Source organism: Amblyomma maculatum, chromosome 1, assembly GCF_055883805.1.
Source record: "Amblyomma maculatum isolate TAMU_Amacu chromosome 1, ASM5588380v1, whole genome shotgun sequence".
In the NCBI taxonomy this organism is placed as follows: domain Eukaryota; kingdom Metazoa; phylum Arthropoda; class Arachnida; order Ixodida; family Ixodidae; genus Amblyomma; species Amblyomma maculatum.
The window spans coordinates 164,355,893-164,373,014 of record NC_139344.1 but is presented as its reverse complement, the minus strand read 5'-3'; the positions used below and the strand labels follow the sequence as shown (position 1 = coordinate 164,373,014).

General features: G+C 42.9%; 2 long non-coding RNA genes across 2 annotated transcripts; one reads left to right on the top strand and one right to left on the bottom strand.

The window, feature by feature from the left end:
* Window positions 1–2,991: 2,991 nt before the first annotated feature.
* LOC146204791 (uncharacterized) lies at window positions 2,992–12,069 on the top strand. The gene is made up of 3 exons (XR_014704054.1): window positions 2,992–3,148; window positions 3,881–3,988; window positions 11,855–12,069. It is a non-coding gene; the product is annotated as an uncharacterized LOC146204791 (long non-coding RNA).
* LOC146204790 (uncharacterized) lies at window positions 5,120–15,525 on the bottom strand. The gene is made up of 2 exons (XR_014704055.1): window positions 15,290–15,525; window positions 5,120–5,481 (listed from the first exon to the last, which is right to left on the bottom strand). It is a non-coding gene; the product is annotated as an uncharacterized LOC146204790 (long non-coding RNA).
* Window positions 15,526–17,122: the final 1,597 nt, after the last annotated feature.

The following is a 17,122-nucleotide window of genomic DNA, read 5'->3' as shown; positions in this document are numbered from 1 at the left end:
TTATTGGCTCAGAAAGGCACAGTCGTGCCCTGTCTCTCATTTCACCAAATAATTGAGCAATATTTTTTTTTTTTTTTAACTGAAGGACATAGGACGATGCCTTAGTAACCTGTGATTCATTGATAATGGTGCCTTGCAAAGTAACTCAGGGTACTAATTTAGACAGGCAAGATAGAACAATAGGACTAAAATTTTATGTGGAGAAAATGAAAGTAACACTTAACAGGCTAGGGTATCAAACAGGAGTTTATGATAGGTAGCAAGGACCTGGAAGTAGTTAGGAAATATGACTTCTTACTACAGGGTATAGCAACCGCCTGTCGCTTCGATGGCAGTCAAATAACTTGAAAAATAAAATTGACTTGAAGAACATTTGGCAGGTACTAGCTCTCAGATCATGAATGGCAGCTGACTAGTAGTATCCCTCAAAAAAGTAAATAGCATATGTGATAGCTGTATCTTTTCGGTACTCACCAATTGGGCAGCAATAAGGAGGCTAATAAAAAGGGTTCAGCGTAACTTTTAGACAGTGCAGACAGCTTGGTATAGAAAATGATAGGTTTAGCACTAAGAGACAGGAAGTGAGCAGAGAGAGTAGCCAGGAATAAACGTGAGTTATCAATATTCTAGTCGAAACGAAGAAGAAATGGACATGATAAGGCATTTAATATTCAGGCAAGCTAGCCGATGGTCGCTATAGGGTAACTGACTGGATTTCAAGAGAAGGTAAATGTCACAGAGGGAGGCAGAAAGGTGAGCAGATGAGATCAAGAAGTTTGTGAGGACTAAAGTGGGTGCAGCTGGCACAAGACATGGTTAATTTATTGAAAGTACATATATAGCATAGGCCTTTGCCCTGCTGTGGGTGCGGTCAAGGTGATGGCAATGGTGTGCAAATTGAAAAACACGCATATAATACTTCCAAAAAGAAGAGTGTTTACCATGCATACACCTTAGTCACAAGTACTGTATACCATGTGTGGATTATCCTTTCTTTAGACTGGTTTTTACAGGCAGTGCAGGCTATATATCTGGAAATTACAGCAAGTTTCTCATGTATTTTTTATTGCATGCATAGTGCATCTCTGTTTGTCTTTTCATTTCTGTGCATGGCTTCATGTTTTGTCCTCTTTGTAATGTAATTGCATATTCCAATGTAATTATAATCTACATATTAAATAAATTTGAATTTTCAGTGACTTCGAAGCCTTCTCTGCATATATCATGCCGTCTTGAAGAAGAGTGCATCGATTGTTTTTTACAGACAGGCTGGTTTTCACAGACAGTGCAGGCTATATATCTGGAAATTACAGCAAGTTTCTCATGTATTTTTATTGCATGCATAGTGGATATCTGTTTGTCTTTTAATTTCTGTACATGGCATCATGTTTTGTCCTCTTTGTAATGAAATTGCATATTCCAATGTAAATATAATCTACATAGTAAATAAATTTGAATTTTCAATGACTTCGAAGTCTTCTCTGCATATATCATGCCGTCTTGAAGAAGAGCGAATCGATTGTTTTTACTTGCATAGAAAAGTTGATGCATGGTGTGAAAGCTACAGGTACTGTATGTTCTGCTAAACTTATGAAGGCTATGGTGTTATGCTTTCAGTTCTGAGATTTTTTTTTAACTATATATATCAGGCAGAAATCTCCACCAGTTATAGGGTATAGTTTATGAAAAAATCCTCAGTTCGTTCCAGCTTGAGCCAGTTAGGTCTAGAATAGCCTCACGAGCTTCACTAGCTGGTCAAGAGTTTTGTCCGGTGTAAGAAGTTTGCAGGGGTCAAGTGGATGCAGCTAGCACAGAACCGGGTTAAGTGGAGAAATATGGGAGAGGCCTTCGCCCTGCAGTGGGTATAATCAGGCTGATGATGATGATGATGAAAAAAAATAAATTAATTGTTTAAATTACATTCAGTACGATCGAATTAGAGCAGGCATCTTTTATGAATGCTGCTGTGAGAGACATGGTAAACATTTCTGTTATAATTAGCTTATTAGCTCAGTTTAATTTTATTTATTTCTTTTTCTTAACGGTTTAATTAATATTGTTAAGTGGAAGCAAAACATGCTCGCCATATGATATTGAAGACTACATGAAACGTACCTGAGTTGTAACTAGAAGAAAATATATATGATGGACAGGATCAACAGCATAAGAACGGACAAGGGGTACAAAATGAATAAATTAAGATCTCGAGAGTAAAATGATATATGTACGTGCCAGCTGGTGATTTCAATTACGACCGTTTTGTGCATGATCTAGGTAAGTGCCGACGAAACGCCACTTAAAGGTATCGTGCAACAACGCCCACATAAAGTGCACATAAGTTTGTATCATCATCACTCACATTTCTATTACCCCAGCCGTGAAACTGAACGAGATTCGCGCGCTCTTTCGGAGAAGACATAGAAAATAAGGTAAATAAATAACTGGACAGACTGATTATGTTAGCGTAAGGAATTTTAAGTACCCGCTGCTGGCTTGCCACAACAAGTGCAGGGTACACAAGCGGCCGTTATAGCTCTAAAGTAGAAGCAGCTGATGTATACCTCGGCGACGCTTTCCATGCAACCGCCGCGCCAAAGTTTTTTTTTTTTTTTTTTTTTTTTTTTTTTTTTTTTTTTTTTTTCCGACGTTATGACGTCAGTGATCACGTGAAAAGCGGAGGCCCCGCCCCTAGACCGATTTGGTGTGAATGTAGCATCACCCCAACCAAAGTAATTGTGGCAACCGCTTGCAGTTCGAACTTCGCAGGTTCACACACGCCGCCACGCCGCCTTTATGTAAACGAAAAGCATACGGAAAACTTTCTGCGTTCCCCCAAGGCCAACCTTTATGGCTCTCGGAAAAGCCACCGAGCTCGCCGAGCTAGCGAGCTAGTGTACTAGAAGGTGGGTGTACTAGAAGGCGCCGTCTGCTGCGACCCGGTTGCAGCAACGAAATGCTTCCTGCAACCGGGTTGCAGGAGCAAAATGCTTGCTGCAACCCATGACGTCTTATCCGGTTTAAAAAAAACGTCACGTCCGGCTATTGTTTTGTGGGTAGGTGGTTGTTTTTTTAGTAGCAGAATGGCTGGTCGTCGTCGGAGCCGTGGGAGCTGCGTCGCCGTGCCAGACGTGCGCTCTCGTGTTGTACGGTACGTAAGCAATTTTTTCTATTTTTTAGATATTTCAGTATGCATGTATTGAGTCATTGCCTGTTGTCTGGAACTCTGCATTCAGTTTTCAACTTCCCTGCGCCCGAATGTTCTGTTGACGACCATTGAGCCTGCTTGGCCGGCAGTGGGCCCGAACGGCCCAAAGGTTTATTGTAGAAAGTTTCAATCGAAAGCTCAACGTAGTTCGACACCAAGGAACATACGGTCAAATACCGTTTATTAGGCCAACCGCACGAAAGTCTCAGTCATGTAAAACACGCCTGACTACCAGTCTTGCGTGCGCGTGAAAACGGCGGGAAACTTGGGTAGGCTTTCCTCAGCGGTCTGGATGAATAGTTAATGATTGTAACGTCTTTGAGCTGATGGAGGGACTTAAGGAGATACTAGGACATGACAAAACAACGCGTAGAAGCAGGAAAGGCGAGGATCACACAGGCGTGTGTGGGAAGCTTTTGTTTCGGTGCACCACGACGTACTAACCATTTGTGCGACGTGACCCTTTGTGTGACCCTCATTGCTATGACGCGGTGTAGAATAATGATTTCATACCTCATTTTATGACTGCGCACTGTCAAATGTATGCAAGGCCCCTTTCTAATTACGGTGAGGTAAGCAATTTCGCCTTGTGTTTACATCAACACGTACTTGTCTTAATTTCTTTTGTGTGTGTAAACATCGCTTATATGCTGACGTCTAATATTTGGTACGCAGGGACCTTCCTGATATGTGTTTTGGAGTCTATCATGGGCTTGCTGGTTGCTGAGGCTGAACAAAGGGGACTATGAAAGGCGGAGGCAGCCTATGCTCCAACGCCACAAGGTGAGCCCTGTACTTAATTTCAAAACAATTGCTGTGCCACCGGGACTGGTCATTTGTTTTAACTTTTACACGGGGCAGGTCACCAGTTTGCATAGAGTGCATGAATGAATCGAACAAGCAAGCATCCCTGCAGCTTCCTGCAGCTGCAGTGTCCAGCTTGTAGTTTGCAGCCTTTCTTCCTCAGCTGCAATTAATGCATCGCAAACAGTGTGCAATGTAACAGTTGATTCAGACTAAGAAAACCAGACTAGCTCCAAAAACAAAGAAATGTTTGCACGAGATGGAAGATCAAACCACGCTATATTGTCTTCTCAATTCGCTGTGAGAAACTAGCAAAGCTGCCTTCTTTAACGAATGGTATTCCTGCACAGATTGGTTGTGTCGCTTTTTTGTGCGTGTAACAAAGTTACTGCAAGAACTTTATTTATTTATTCGGTTACTATCAGGGCCGTTGAGCAGCTAAAAACAGTGACAGTTTCTCTGGGCACCGATATGCCTACTAGCGGATTGTGGCAGGGTTGCTTCACATTAATCAAAGCAGCCTAGCAAATAAGGCTCACTGTAGCAGCAAGAATTGTGAGCACGCCCTCGCACTCACTTGCTTTGTCATCTCCTGCATCTTCTGGCACAGCAGCGCCGGGCAGTCTCTTTCCGCTCATCAGAGATGATCCTTTTATGCCAGGGGTCTTGGAGCACGGCCAGCGAAGCTGCATGATGCAGTCTGCCCAGCTCAATTTTCAGCCGGCGTTTTGAAAGCATTACCACCAGCCCTAATTTCGAACTAAAATAAGCTCAGACTTAGTACCCAGTTAGTATGCATTCATTTTTGATAAGGCGTTGACCACTTAATCTGCATGAACTTTCATTTGACATCACTATGCCTTCAAAAGCAAGGAGCCGGACATCCTGCCTTTTCTTTTATTTCCAAGTGTGCTTTTCTTTTTCTTGCTGAGGATTATAAGTGTGGTATTTATTAACAGGTATGTCATTTCAGTACCTCTCTCCGAGCGATCCTGAAGCTGCTTTTGTCCGGCATTCAAGCGGAAAGGAGCACACGTTGCTTTTCTTTTGCAATAATGGAAGGGCTTGGTCTGGAAAAAAGAAGTTTTGCTTATTTTTGTTCATTTTATCGTTATTTATTGTACTTTGTTTCCTGTTGTTTTGTTATTTTCTGGCTCCTGGGTCATGAGAGAAAAGGCTTTGTCAATGCGGCCCACGTAGCAATATGAGTTTGAGACCGCTGCTCTATGCCCATAATGGCATGGCTATCAATAGATATTTCATAATGAGTTTGTCTGAGGTAATTGTCAAGCAAAAAACTACCATATGCCACTGGTCGGCCCGGACCCACAACCTCCGCATCATGGTGTTAGAATAGAAGTGCGTGAGCGGGCTGCTCTGCACCGAACAGTAAGTGGCAATACCGATGCGCTGACTTCTGTAGGCTGCAGAGAGGCTGCGTTGACTGTTGGTGGCCGCGGGTTCGCTGGTTGCTGCAAGGAATGACAGTCAGTTCTCAATTTTCGCTGACGCCCCCGCTCCACGCCTTTCTTCGATCATGGTATATTCTAAGTTGTAATGTAATATGGAAAAAAGTGCATTGTTCTCCACTGCGATACAGGCTACGTATTCTGCAGTGAAAAATGTCAGCTTTTTTCGGTGCGAAAAGATGTCGAACAGCTTCAGCTATTGCGGCCGGCATACCAAGATAGGACCGAGCTATACAGTTACTGTTTGTGAGGAGCATTTTGAGCCCAGGTTTGTGTCCAAAACATGGATGACAGAGTTAAATTGGCATGTGCTGCAAAGCGTTGCTAGCAAAGGAAGCGGTCCCCACGATATTCTCTGCCGGCCTTGCCTACCTTTCAGACTTCGAAAAGTAGAAAGCGACCCACTGAAAGGCAGCCCCAGGAACCGAAAAAATAGAAGATCGTCAGACCTTCTGTAGAAGTGTCAGGTGAAGGTAGCACGTGCTTCACACGACACTGCGTGGGCATGGGCCGGCTCAAAAGCCGGGTGCGGCTCAGCCCACGGGCCGTCTGGGCCGACTCATGAACATTTTTGCTGGACCCGGGGTGGGCTTAAACGTGCGGGCCCAATCCAGATTCGGGCTTGTACACAGAGAGCCGTGTCCGATTTATAGTCACTTTGTCAGAGTAAAATACACATCTGCGGCGTCGCAGCAACGAAACGGATAAAATAACCATGGTACGCTCCGAGAAAAAGGTTTAGTCTTCATAGCTTATTTATTTACTTATTACGACACCGCGGTGGCTTAGTCATTAACGCTCTCGAGTACTGAGCTGGGATACCCTAGTTTGATCCTAATTGGGAGACAGCATTTCGGTCGGAGCTGAAAGCATGGCAGGCATATGCTTATAGATGACAGTTTCATTGAAGAACCCCATGTGGCCGAAGTGATCCGCACGCCTGTGCTACGGCGTCCTCATACCTTGAGCCGGTTTGGGACCATTACTCCAGACATAGCTTCTTTTTTTTTTTTTTTTTTTTTTTTTTTTTTTTTTTTGTGTGTGTGAAAATTCAAAACCAAACATAGGTATGGTTTTCATTTTGAGCTGTTGATTGGATGATTGGAACGTCTCACAACAGAAATAGCCGCAAAGGCTTGATAGAGTTTAGAAATCTCCTTGACGTTGAAATAAGATAAATTTTGAATGAACAATGTTTAAATGAGTCGATTAATGTCGTAAACAATTAGACATGCGCCGGCCACATTGGACGATTCAAACTAATATATGAAATTACTCCCCCTCTGTGACTGAAGAGCAGCAGTCAGACACCGCTCTTGCATGTTTTAAAGCGTAAAATGCCATGTGCGGGTTACTCTAGTGTGGTGCTGCGTGGCGTTCGCCTAATAAATTAGAATAGCGCTGGATGAGGCTGTTTCAGCTATCAGCGAGCACAGACAGTCTGGTCTGCGATAAGGTGCTTCCGCATATGATCAGTTTTGTATACCACTGGAGACTAGGAACTGGAAACCTCATACAAACCACTGGGAAGGGCCAACGTCTGAACGCTTTATGAGGTGTGGCCTTTTCCAAGGTTGCTGTTCAACACTCGGGACGCCTCAGCCACAGATACAGTCTTGCTGCCGCAATGGCGCCATCTTTCTCGAAAGGGGAAATTGGAGGCGGGGGGGGACCTTCTACATGCAGAATCAGCGAAGAGCATTGCAGCCAGAACACATGCTGGCCCTGGCGGCGGTGCGATAAATATAGCTATGATATAACAGCACCTCTTGCACACCACAGGGCGGACACGCTGCCTGAGCTTCTTGTCTTTCTTCTACCACCGTCGCCTCCAGTTCACAGATACATTAATTCGAGAAGAATATTGGCTTTCTCTTTCTTTGACGGAGGTGATACCTACGCTTGACGAACGGCCGTTTTGGCATGGCGTGAAGACTACATACGCATGCAATTGGCTACTTTGCATTTCCTCGAGATTTTAATCAGTTATATCTTGCTGCACGCGGTGTCTAAATATTAAAGCCTCCTCACAAGAAGTCCAATTACTTTTTCTTTTTTTTCTTTTTCTTTTTTTCCCGGAGGCCCCCCTCGAAAGTTTAGACTTGGTGGGGAAGGAGGAAGCCGCTGTGGCAGTGTAAAAGGCAGCACACGAGCTCACTGACTGCCGGCGTCTCACAGTCTGGCACACACCTGCGTTGATCGGCGTCTGTCTGCGTCCCATTGTCGGGGGCGCTCCTGCGTCGAACCATGTCGAACGCGCCACTGCGCGCCGTCGGCAAGACGAATTGGAAAAGCGCAGTGTAGATTACTAGCGAGGAGCTCGGCGCCTTTTGGTCTGGGCCACACCGTCTGCGTTGCAAGGGCCGTTACGCGCTGTCGGCCAGACTAAGGGGGTGACCGCGTGGCCGGCTTGAGGGTACTGACCCAGGCGGGAAGACGCCGGGATTCACTTGAACCTTTTTTGTTTCCCGATGGCCCGACTTGGGCTGCTGTCGCCGTCTGGCCAAACACCCCGCGTTCCTTTCCGGTGGGGAATTCTTGTCACAATAGTTGAAAGCGGCAGCTCTCGCGCTCGTCTCGTTGTCGCCATCCTTAACAGGCGACATGGCTCTTGAAGCTATTTTTCCTGCGTTTTTCAACAAATTTGATAAAACCTGGTATTTTGATATAGTTTCTTGCACTGATTTCAAATATATAATTGTTTCCAATTGGCCAATTAGTTCAAAAGATAAAATGAAATTGTTCATAATTTGCGGGAACAATGAAAAAATAACCACACTACAAAAAATTCACATGAACACTTTGCTAGGTACTAGAAAGCATAACGAATACAATGTTACGTGCACTTTTGTATAACAAATATTAGCGATGTTATAGCAGTTCAGAATTCACTGCTCCAAATGTGAATGCCTTCCTGTCTGATTTAGAGCAAAATTGAAAACTTTGAACTGCTATAACATCGCTAATATTTGTTAAAAAAACAAATGCTCCTAACATTGTATTCATTACGCTTTCTAGTACCTAGCAAAGTGTCCATGTGAATTTTTTTGTAGTGCTGTTATTTTTTCATTGTTTCTGCAAATTATGAACAATTAATTTCATTATTTCTTGAACTAATTGGCCAGTTGGAAAAATGGTTGCGTGTTTGAAATCAGTACAAGAAACCGAATCAGAATGCCAGGTTTTATCAAATTTGGTCAAAAATTGGAAAATAAGCAGAAGCGGAATGCAATACAGCTGACATATTTCGTGGTGTGTTTAGAGACTGTAAACGGCCTAAACTAATACATTCTTTTTCAGCGAATTTCTAACAGTGTAGAGTTATCATGGGAAGACGAAAGAGTCACACTGGCCATACTGCCCGAATCCGTGAGTCTCACTGCCTGTCGGAGGTTGGGCACACTACGAGCAGTGGCGTGCCGCGCCGGCGCGGCTCGTTCATGCACAACTCTTCAGACACCATGCTCCACATCATGTTCTACTTGGCACTTGCTGTATTTCATTTTAAACCAGCCAAAGGATAAGACAGAGAATAGAAGCGAACGAGATGAGTCTGGCTTCTCTGTTTCTTGTCTTTTGGCTGGTTTAAAATGAATGATTACCAACTCGCCCAGTCGTTAATCTTGTTGCTGTATTTACAGGGCATTCCCACGTCTGCTGCTGTGGTTTAGTTTAGCACTGGTGAACGCTGTCTATGTTGGGATACATGCAACATAAATAACTTGAAAGTAAAAGATTGCACAGCCATTATTGTAGCTAGTTTGTAAAGCATGGGATGCATAATGTGGAGGTCTCGGACCTCAACAGTGGCATGTTTCTTGTTTTTGTTTTGTTTTCCTAGTTTGCAATGAGTTTTTTCTCATTTGAGAGTAGATACACTGCTAATTACCGTTCATCACCAATGCAGATTTTGTTTTTATTAGTTAATTATATGCTTTCCTCAATTTCATTCTGTTCGTTTGCATACCTGTGTCGTGACAGGGCCTTTATATATTTTTCCTTTTCTGCTAAATAGAAGAGCATGAGCCTCTCATAGCCTGTGTTGCTTTGGGACATTAAATCTCATAAGCCAGACCAGCATGAGCCTCGTTTCTGGCAGTCGTAGATCTATTTCATTGAACCTCTTTGTTAATAATAAGCTTGTCGAACATACGTCAGACAAAAACATACAGTATTATGGGTGTGACACCGTGAAGGTGTCAATCATTAGAAATGTTACAAGTGTTGGGCAGGCATGGAGGGCCTATCATTAACATGTTAAAATTAAGGAAGCTCCGGTGCCACTCAAGCGAAAACATGAGAAGCCACTGACAGAAAGCCATGGAGTAGGGCATCTGAAGGAGGAAAGGGCTATCCTTGAGGGCAGTCTATCCTTACTGAAGGGATTACTGACCAGTGCTTTGGAAATTTTATCAGAACAGGCATGGGATGAAAAAAATTATATGCACAAGATAGGGAGTGGAAATGTGCTGCTTACTGATGTGAACTCCGAACTAGTCTAGTGGTGCTTGAGCACATCATAGTGGTATAGTCCACATTTCTCAAGCTAAAAGAGTCATGTTTTTAGTCAAACTTATCGTTCGGGCATCAAGTATAGAAACAAGCATTGCATTTTCTACTAGTTTGTTCCAAATTGTTTCTGAGGTCATTTGTGTTATTTTAAACATCTGTACATGTTTTGCCTGTTAGTCTTGTATTTTCACCAATGCATTGATCTTTGAATAAAAAGGAATCAAATAGGTTATTTTGGTATGCCAGGTATAAAAAATTCAGCTAATAAAATCTTTTGACTTTAGAAACGTGCTCCAAAACAATTTGAATGCTTCAAAACTCCCGTTTTATAGCTTCAAAGTGCTCGAGCCTGCTTCCACCTCTCCAAGTTGGTTTGTGGTTCAGGTCATTATTGACAATTCTGCATGACTCAATTGATGTCTTCAATTTGGAGTTTTGGGAAGGGTTTCATCCATGGGGAAGAGTGAAAAATGCTGGCCGAAGATAAGGAACGCTGCATTATGAAAATTCCGATTGCTATTGGGCAACCATTTCATGGATGATGGCACTTGAAAGCGTTTTGACTGGAGGTACTCGCACTGCTTGGGCTAGGCCAGTGCAGCACTTCATCTTACAGGAGCATATGCACCTAATTTTGATCGCATTTTGCTTGTTAATGACATGCAAAACATTACTCTGTACAGATCATCACCTGGTTTTTATCTTCAACCGCTAAATAATTTATAATTGAATTTTTGTCTTCTCTGTTTCAGGGTGTCTATACTCCATTAACACACTGAATGTTAGTAGTGCTGCTACTGCACTTAAAGTCAAGTGTTGGTCTCTGTTTGCAACATTTTTTAGCTGCTTTGAGAAGTATGATGCTCATGGACAGCCTCCTTAACAACATGAACTGGTGTATTTGTGATGAGGACCATATATCAAAGACAGCCAGAGGTTTTATGATGCTAGCATTGTAGCAACTGTTGTGGTGCTGTAGTTCGGTGAGGGATTTGGCCATCTTGTAGTTTTTGCCTGTTTGCTGTGGCCACCCTCAAAGTAAATAGCTATGGTCCTGTCACATAGTTTGAGAACTTTTTGTTACTTGTATGGAAATTACTGTTTGGCACAAAATGACTTATGGCTACCATCATGTGCGTTATAGAGGGCCAGCGACTACATTTCGGTGGAACAGTTCCTCATTCTTTTTCACAGCCCATAGGAAGGACTTCGCAAGTTTAGAAAAATGAAATGTTCACAGCTGAGTCAGTCGCAATTCTGGAATCATGCTGTGTAGTCGACAAACGCTACAATCCGAGGGCAACACATGTCGTCTAATGAACAGTGCAAGCGAAACTTCTTGGATGCAGCAGCAAATGAAAATGTGCACACATGGTTTTCAAGATGTCTCAACGTTTATTTATATGCTTCGCAACCTACCAAAGCACAATCAGCTGTCTGTTCTAATGTCTGCGGCCAGTGTTGATAACTTCATATCAGTTCTTTACCACCTATGGTGTCCATTTCTGCTGTGCATGTACACTGCAGTGATACATTGTCACACGCATGCAGAGAGCACTAGTACTGGCCTTACTTGGGGTAACCTTTTTGTTGTTTTGACTTTTCTCATTCTTGAGCTATGCTACAGGGTGCACACTTTTCTTTTTGTCTGGTTCCTTTGACGAGTCATGAATTCAGCATTTGTGCTCCTTTCCTTTTTGAGGGTGTAGTGACCATATGCAAATCCACTATTGGAATATATGAGCTGCTGCATAGTCTGCAGTCCTGTTATCTTTTTATTTCAATTTGGTACGTCTCTGAGTTGCTCTGGGTGTTTTGTTATTGTTCTGAGCTTGCATTCTTTTGTTTTTTCGCCCCGTGACAGCCGATCCTGCACGTGACTGATACTAGTCGAGAGATCACAACAGCTGCTCACCTTTCAAAGCATGGCATTCCCTGGCCCAAGTTGACTGCTCCCTGTGCTACTGGCTCAACAGTGTACTCACAAGTCTGCACTTCACTTACGAGCGTAATGGCAACACACACACGTTGGCCATAGCTTCCCATAGCTTCTGTGTCAAAATAAAGTATTCCTACTTATGTGCCTTTTCATTCATTATTAACGCACATGATTGGAGTAATAAACACTCCAGTGCCAAAACACCATGTTGACACACTCATTTATGTTTAGACTGCCTACCTTCTGCATTACTTCCCTTTTGTAACCTACCTAGAAAGGTAAGTATTTACTGTATGTGTCGTAGAACCACATGTATTTGTTATTTCTTTTGAGACTGGAAATAATCCGCAAAACCAGTGAAGTAAGAAAAGTTTACAGATATGTTTCGTAGACAATTTTTAGAGGTAAGCCCAATGAAGATGTTTCGAACTGCAGACAGGGACTGATGATAAAATGGCAAAGTGGGCGGTGTTTGTTGAATTGCACAAGATTGGTTTAACTCAGTATTTTGCAGATGAGCAGCAACTTTCTTAATTGCAATGCTTACTTACACCCATACTGTCACCTCATGTAATGCTTAAACATTTGGCAGTGCTAATCACTTTACTAAAATATTGAACTCTTGGCCCTTCAAAGTGAATTGTGTTCAATAGCGAGGTGACATGCTTGTAGCAATGAGATTAGATCTAACCTTGGATACCCGCTTAATACACTATTGCTGTGCCTCTATGCTACTGGGATGGTGAGGCAGCATACTAAAAGGGCATAAAAAAAAGCGTGTGCAGTAATTCTTTACATGTAACAATAGTTGAAGCCCTCGGCTAATTTAATGTGACTGCTTAAAAGGCCATATTTACCAAAAAAGGCAATTTGAGCGACAAGGATGAGTGGCAGATAGTATGACCGGATGGATTGGTCTGTGTGATGTGAGGACCATGGTATGGTCCAGCTGCCTACCCAAGCAGCTCCTTTGACATGAGAAAAACTCATTGCCTTTCAGAATCCCAAATCAGATGTGCGAGTTGGGAGTTCATTTACATAATGTGGTAATTAGTAATTTTACAAATTGGTATGTGTGATAAAAGTGCAAACTAAGATTGGTGAGTCAACAAGTAGCCAACTAAATGTACAGGGATGAGGATACAGGAGTCATAAATGCTGTGGCATGTTTTCCTTAACAGCGGTGCTGAAGTGCCCCCAAAATATTTGTTGCATTTGCTCAATTTATGTGTATTTCAGTTTCTGGTATAACCTTTCCCACACCTTTAACCTTTAGGCACAGTAATTGTAAGTAAAATTGGCAGTTAAAAAAATAGCATTGTCAAGATGACAGCGTTCCAAAAAATTGAGAAATAGTAATTAAGGTACGTATAGCAGCAAAAGTTGCTACACTGTACCATCAGCATACACGTGTGATCCCAGCCATTTTTGGAACCATAAATGCAGTATTAACATCAGTAGTTTATCAATTCAGTTTCGGACTATCCTCATGTTTGACAAGATTTTAATGATGAAACTTTCAGCTTAATGCCTCCAGTAGCCTGAGTATTCTGAAGCATAGCATTGTTGCCTTACTTAATTACTTGGCACACTTTCCAATTTTGCAGTGAGAAATTTTCTTAGCTTAAAACTGAAAAATTTGGCAGTACTCTGTCAGGGACGAAGCAAGCTTTTGGAAAAGGAAAATAGAGTAAATGTCTCTGAGTGGATATGTGCACTGTGAATGAAACTAATGAGCAAAAAAAAAAGCATATGCTTTCAAGCAAAGTATTGCAATGCTTAATATTACATAGAATTCCTCCTGGCACACATAGATTTCATATTTCAAGCTGCCAGTTTCCATCATGCAAGGACGACTGGCAAGCCATGTTTTGCGAGAGGGTACCTTTCTAAGTGGACTCAGCTGGGCTTAACCTGATTTCCATGAAATATATATGGAAGGGTGCTTAAACCAGATGCTATCAGGCTTTAAGTATACCTGCAGGTAAGGGCCCTGCCAACTACTATTTTTAATAAAGAAAATTTGATATATCTAGTCGTCACTTAGTGTTTGTCATATATACTCCCTCAAGCACAATTAATAGTGGTCTAATCGAGCTGCTTGGTTGATACTAAAAGTGAAAACGCAGCACTGACACCAAACATGGACGGGCTACTGCTCAATTAAAACGCCTGGAGAGAGTGCAACGTAAGTCAACTTAATCGCTTTCACTTCTTTCTTGCCGACTGCGACGTAAAGTATCGGCAGCACTTGTGCAGTGGTCACCTTTACAAACCAAGCATGCTATGCGTCTGGTCATCGACTGGCAGCTGTCGGCCGGCGCATCCTCGCCGTCGATTCTCCTAGCAACGCCACGCCCTCCGCGGCACGGATTCAACCCTCTTTCCAGTTTGGTTGCTAATGGCCATCAATTTTCGCTGATTATTGCACTATAAGCAGGTAAGCCATCTCTACTAATTGAGCACATAAATAAAATATTTTATCGAGTTTAGTTTACAGCGCAGCCCTATGGCAGTCGCGTAACCGGCGAAGCGAATAAAGAGCACATCAGAGGATGAAAGTTCGGCCATTCACTCTGATGCATATCTTATGCACTGGATTTGTTAGAGACCAACATGGAATAATTTGAACAAATTGTTCGATATAAACGGTCGTTTGGCTGCTGGATATACCATTGCTTGTAAATCCGGCCGCGCAAAATATATAGTAAAAAAATTTACTTCTTTTTCCATATTTTATGTTCGCAACAAACATATGCATAACCACGCACTGAGATCAAGTGCCACATGAAAATTCGCGCTTCCACTTCAGTTCGAATAATAGCTCTCGAGGTCAAATGTTCGAATGAGTCACGTTACATATGCTGTATGCGAGGTGGGTACGTGGGGGACGAATTAAACTGCACTGCAAAAGATGGTTTGGTTTGGTTTATGAGGTCCCGAAGCAACTCGATCAGGCTATGAGATACGCCATATAGTGGAAGGCTCCGAGAATTTCGACCATCTAGCTGGGTTTTTACCGTACCGCGCAGTACACGCGGGCGCCTTGTTAGTATTCGCTCCCATCGAAAAGCAGTCACCCCAGTCAGGATTGAATCCCACACCCTTGAACACAGAAGTCGAGTACGCCAACTGCACCAGCACAGCGGGGGAGGGAGGGGGGGAGACTGCAGAAGACACTGTTGCGTTGTTGGGTGCTTGGTTTTGCCCGCGGCAGCTACGTTTTTGTGACATGGCCATGCAGTCCCGTTCCATCTAGCTTCCACTGGGCCATCGCAATTCAATCTCGACTACCTATAAAATCGCAACCATGCAATTCCTGGCACGAAGTCGCCTCCTGGTCGAATTAGCATGGCTTACCCTGCTCGAGTCGCCAGACAGTTCGTTTATACACGCTGGCCAACAAAGACGTACGGGATCTGTTGGCTCTTAAATGATCACAACGGTGCACTGCAATGCCGATCGACGCCACGTACACGCTTACGGGCGGCATGCAATTCGTTGCAGCCTCCGCTGCTGCGGGTGCGAGTCGTGAAAAAAGAAACTATGCCGGGACTGCGGGCATTGCAGAATTAACATGCAGTTTCACGGGTTGGTTCGGCTGGAGGCTTTTAATTGTGCCCGTGTATGCGGTGCGATAACAATTAATTAAGCAGGTGCTGGTATATAACTGATAATACTTTTTAACTAGTCATGCGCACTAGCGCCTCATTCACTAACAGCTATAGGTTTGCTGAGGTCGCAATTATAATATCTATATCAGTTGTTTAAATTTTGGAAACACCATTATCGTCCCCGCTTTTAGCACATGAATTTAGGCCGCGCATGGCAGAAAACGAAACCTCTCGGTCGAGGATAATTTAGTGCGCGCGGCATATATATTACGGGTGTACGTTGTACGATCGCTTCGCTAGCCATTCCTCCCGGGCGCTCCCGAACATTATGAAAGGAGTGACACCCGCGGCGGTGCGTGGCGCGTATTCAGCATGCATGACTAGCGTGGCGATTTGCGCTCACCCGCTATATAGTTTCGGTTTCGCCTGTGTACGGCCGAAACTACCCGAGCAGGTAGCGTAGATGGCAGCGTACTGCTCCGAAGTTGTCACTTGCTCCTTCGTAGCGCACAGGAGGGACGACAAGCTTCGAAAGCAAGGTATACCCGCACATATGAAACGGGCTCATAAGAGAGCCAGGTCATAGCCTCCTCTATTTTTTCGAAAAAATAGAGGAGGTTATGGCCAGGTACGCGCTCGATCATCACAGTGGTTTCAATTTAGCCCGCGCATAAAAATTTCTTGCGCTAAATACGCCAACAGAATTATGTTTTGGGAAAGTTTACACTGATATAGATACTGACATGGGCGTCGGCATGACCCCCTGCATGGTGCCAACAGATTCTTATTCACTGAAACTGCATTGTCAGGACACTTAGTGACATAATTTGTTCATTCTAGAAGGACAAACTCGTGGAAGTTTAAATTTTGGGGCTTGTGTTATTAAATTAAGGAAAAAAGTATGGGAGATGGAATAAACCCCACCCTTTACAACCCCCTTTACTGATACATTATCACCAGGTTTGATTTGGTTGTTTAATCTGATGCAAAAATTCATAAGAATAGCAATAAATGGACAGCAGAAGACAATTAAGTAGTTCAGTTTGGTAGTTAAAATCTTAAGGGTCACTGTATCAAATGCTTTTTGAAGATTAAGAAAAGGCAGCTAATTTTATTTGAGTTGAACATGCCCATGCTTCTCATTTAGTGAATCAGTATATACAAAGCATTCCTCATCACCTGATGGGCCAGCTCATCAAGACACTTACAGTAATTGCTTAACTGTGGCTGCATCCTCTTTGTATGAAATAAAAAACTAATTGAATTTGAGGCAAACATTTCTAAGAAAGGAAAAGGCGCGAGTACCGAGTCATCAAAAGTGCTTTAAAATTGAGATACTCGCTTAAAATCAAGAGACTTAGCTGCAGTATATGCAGCCAAAGAAGAAACAGAAAAAGGCTTTTGAAATGTCAAAACAAGTGATTTTAATAGCACCCCCAAAATTCAGCAAGAGTACTGGGCAATTTTAGAGTGTATGGTTAAAGCAGAATTCATTTTACCCAAATTTAATACTCACCTTGGCTGTTCTGCCAATGGAAAATTTTTCTAAAAAATTGTAACACTTAGAAGCACAAAAAAA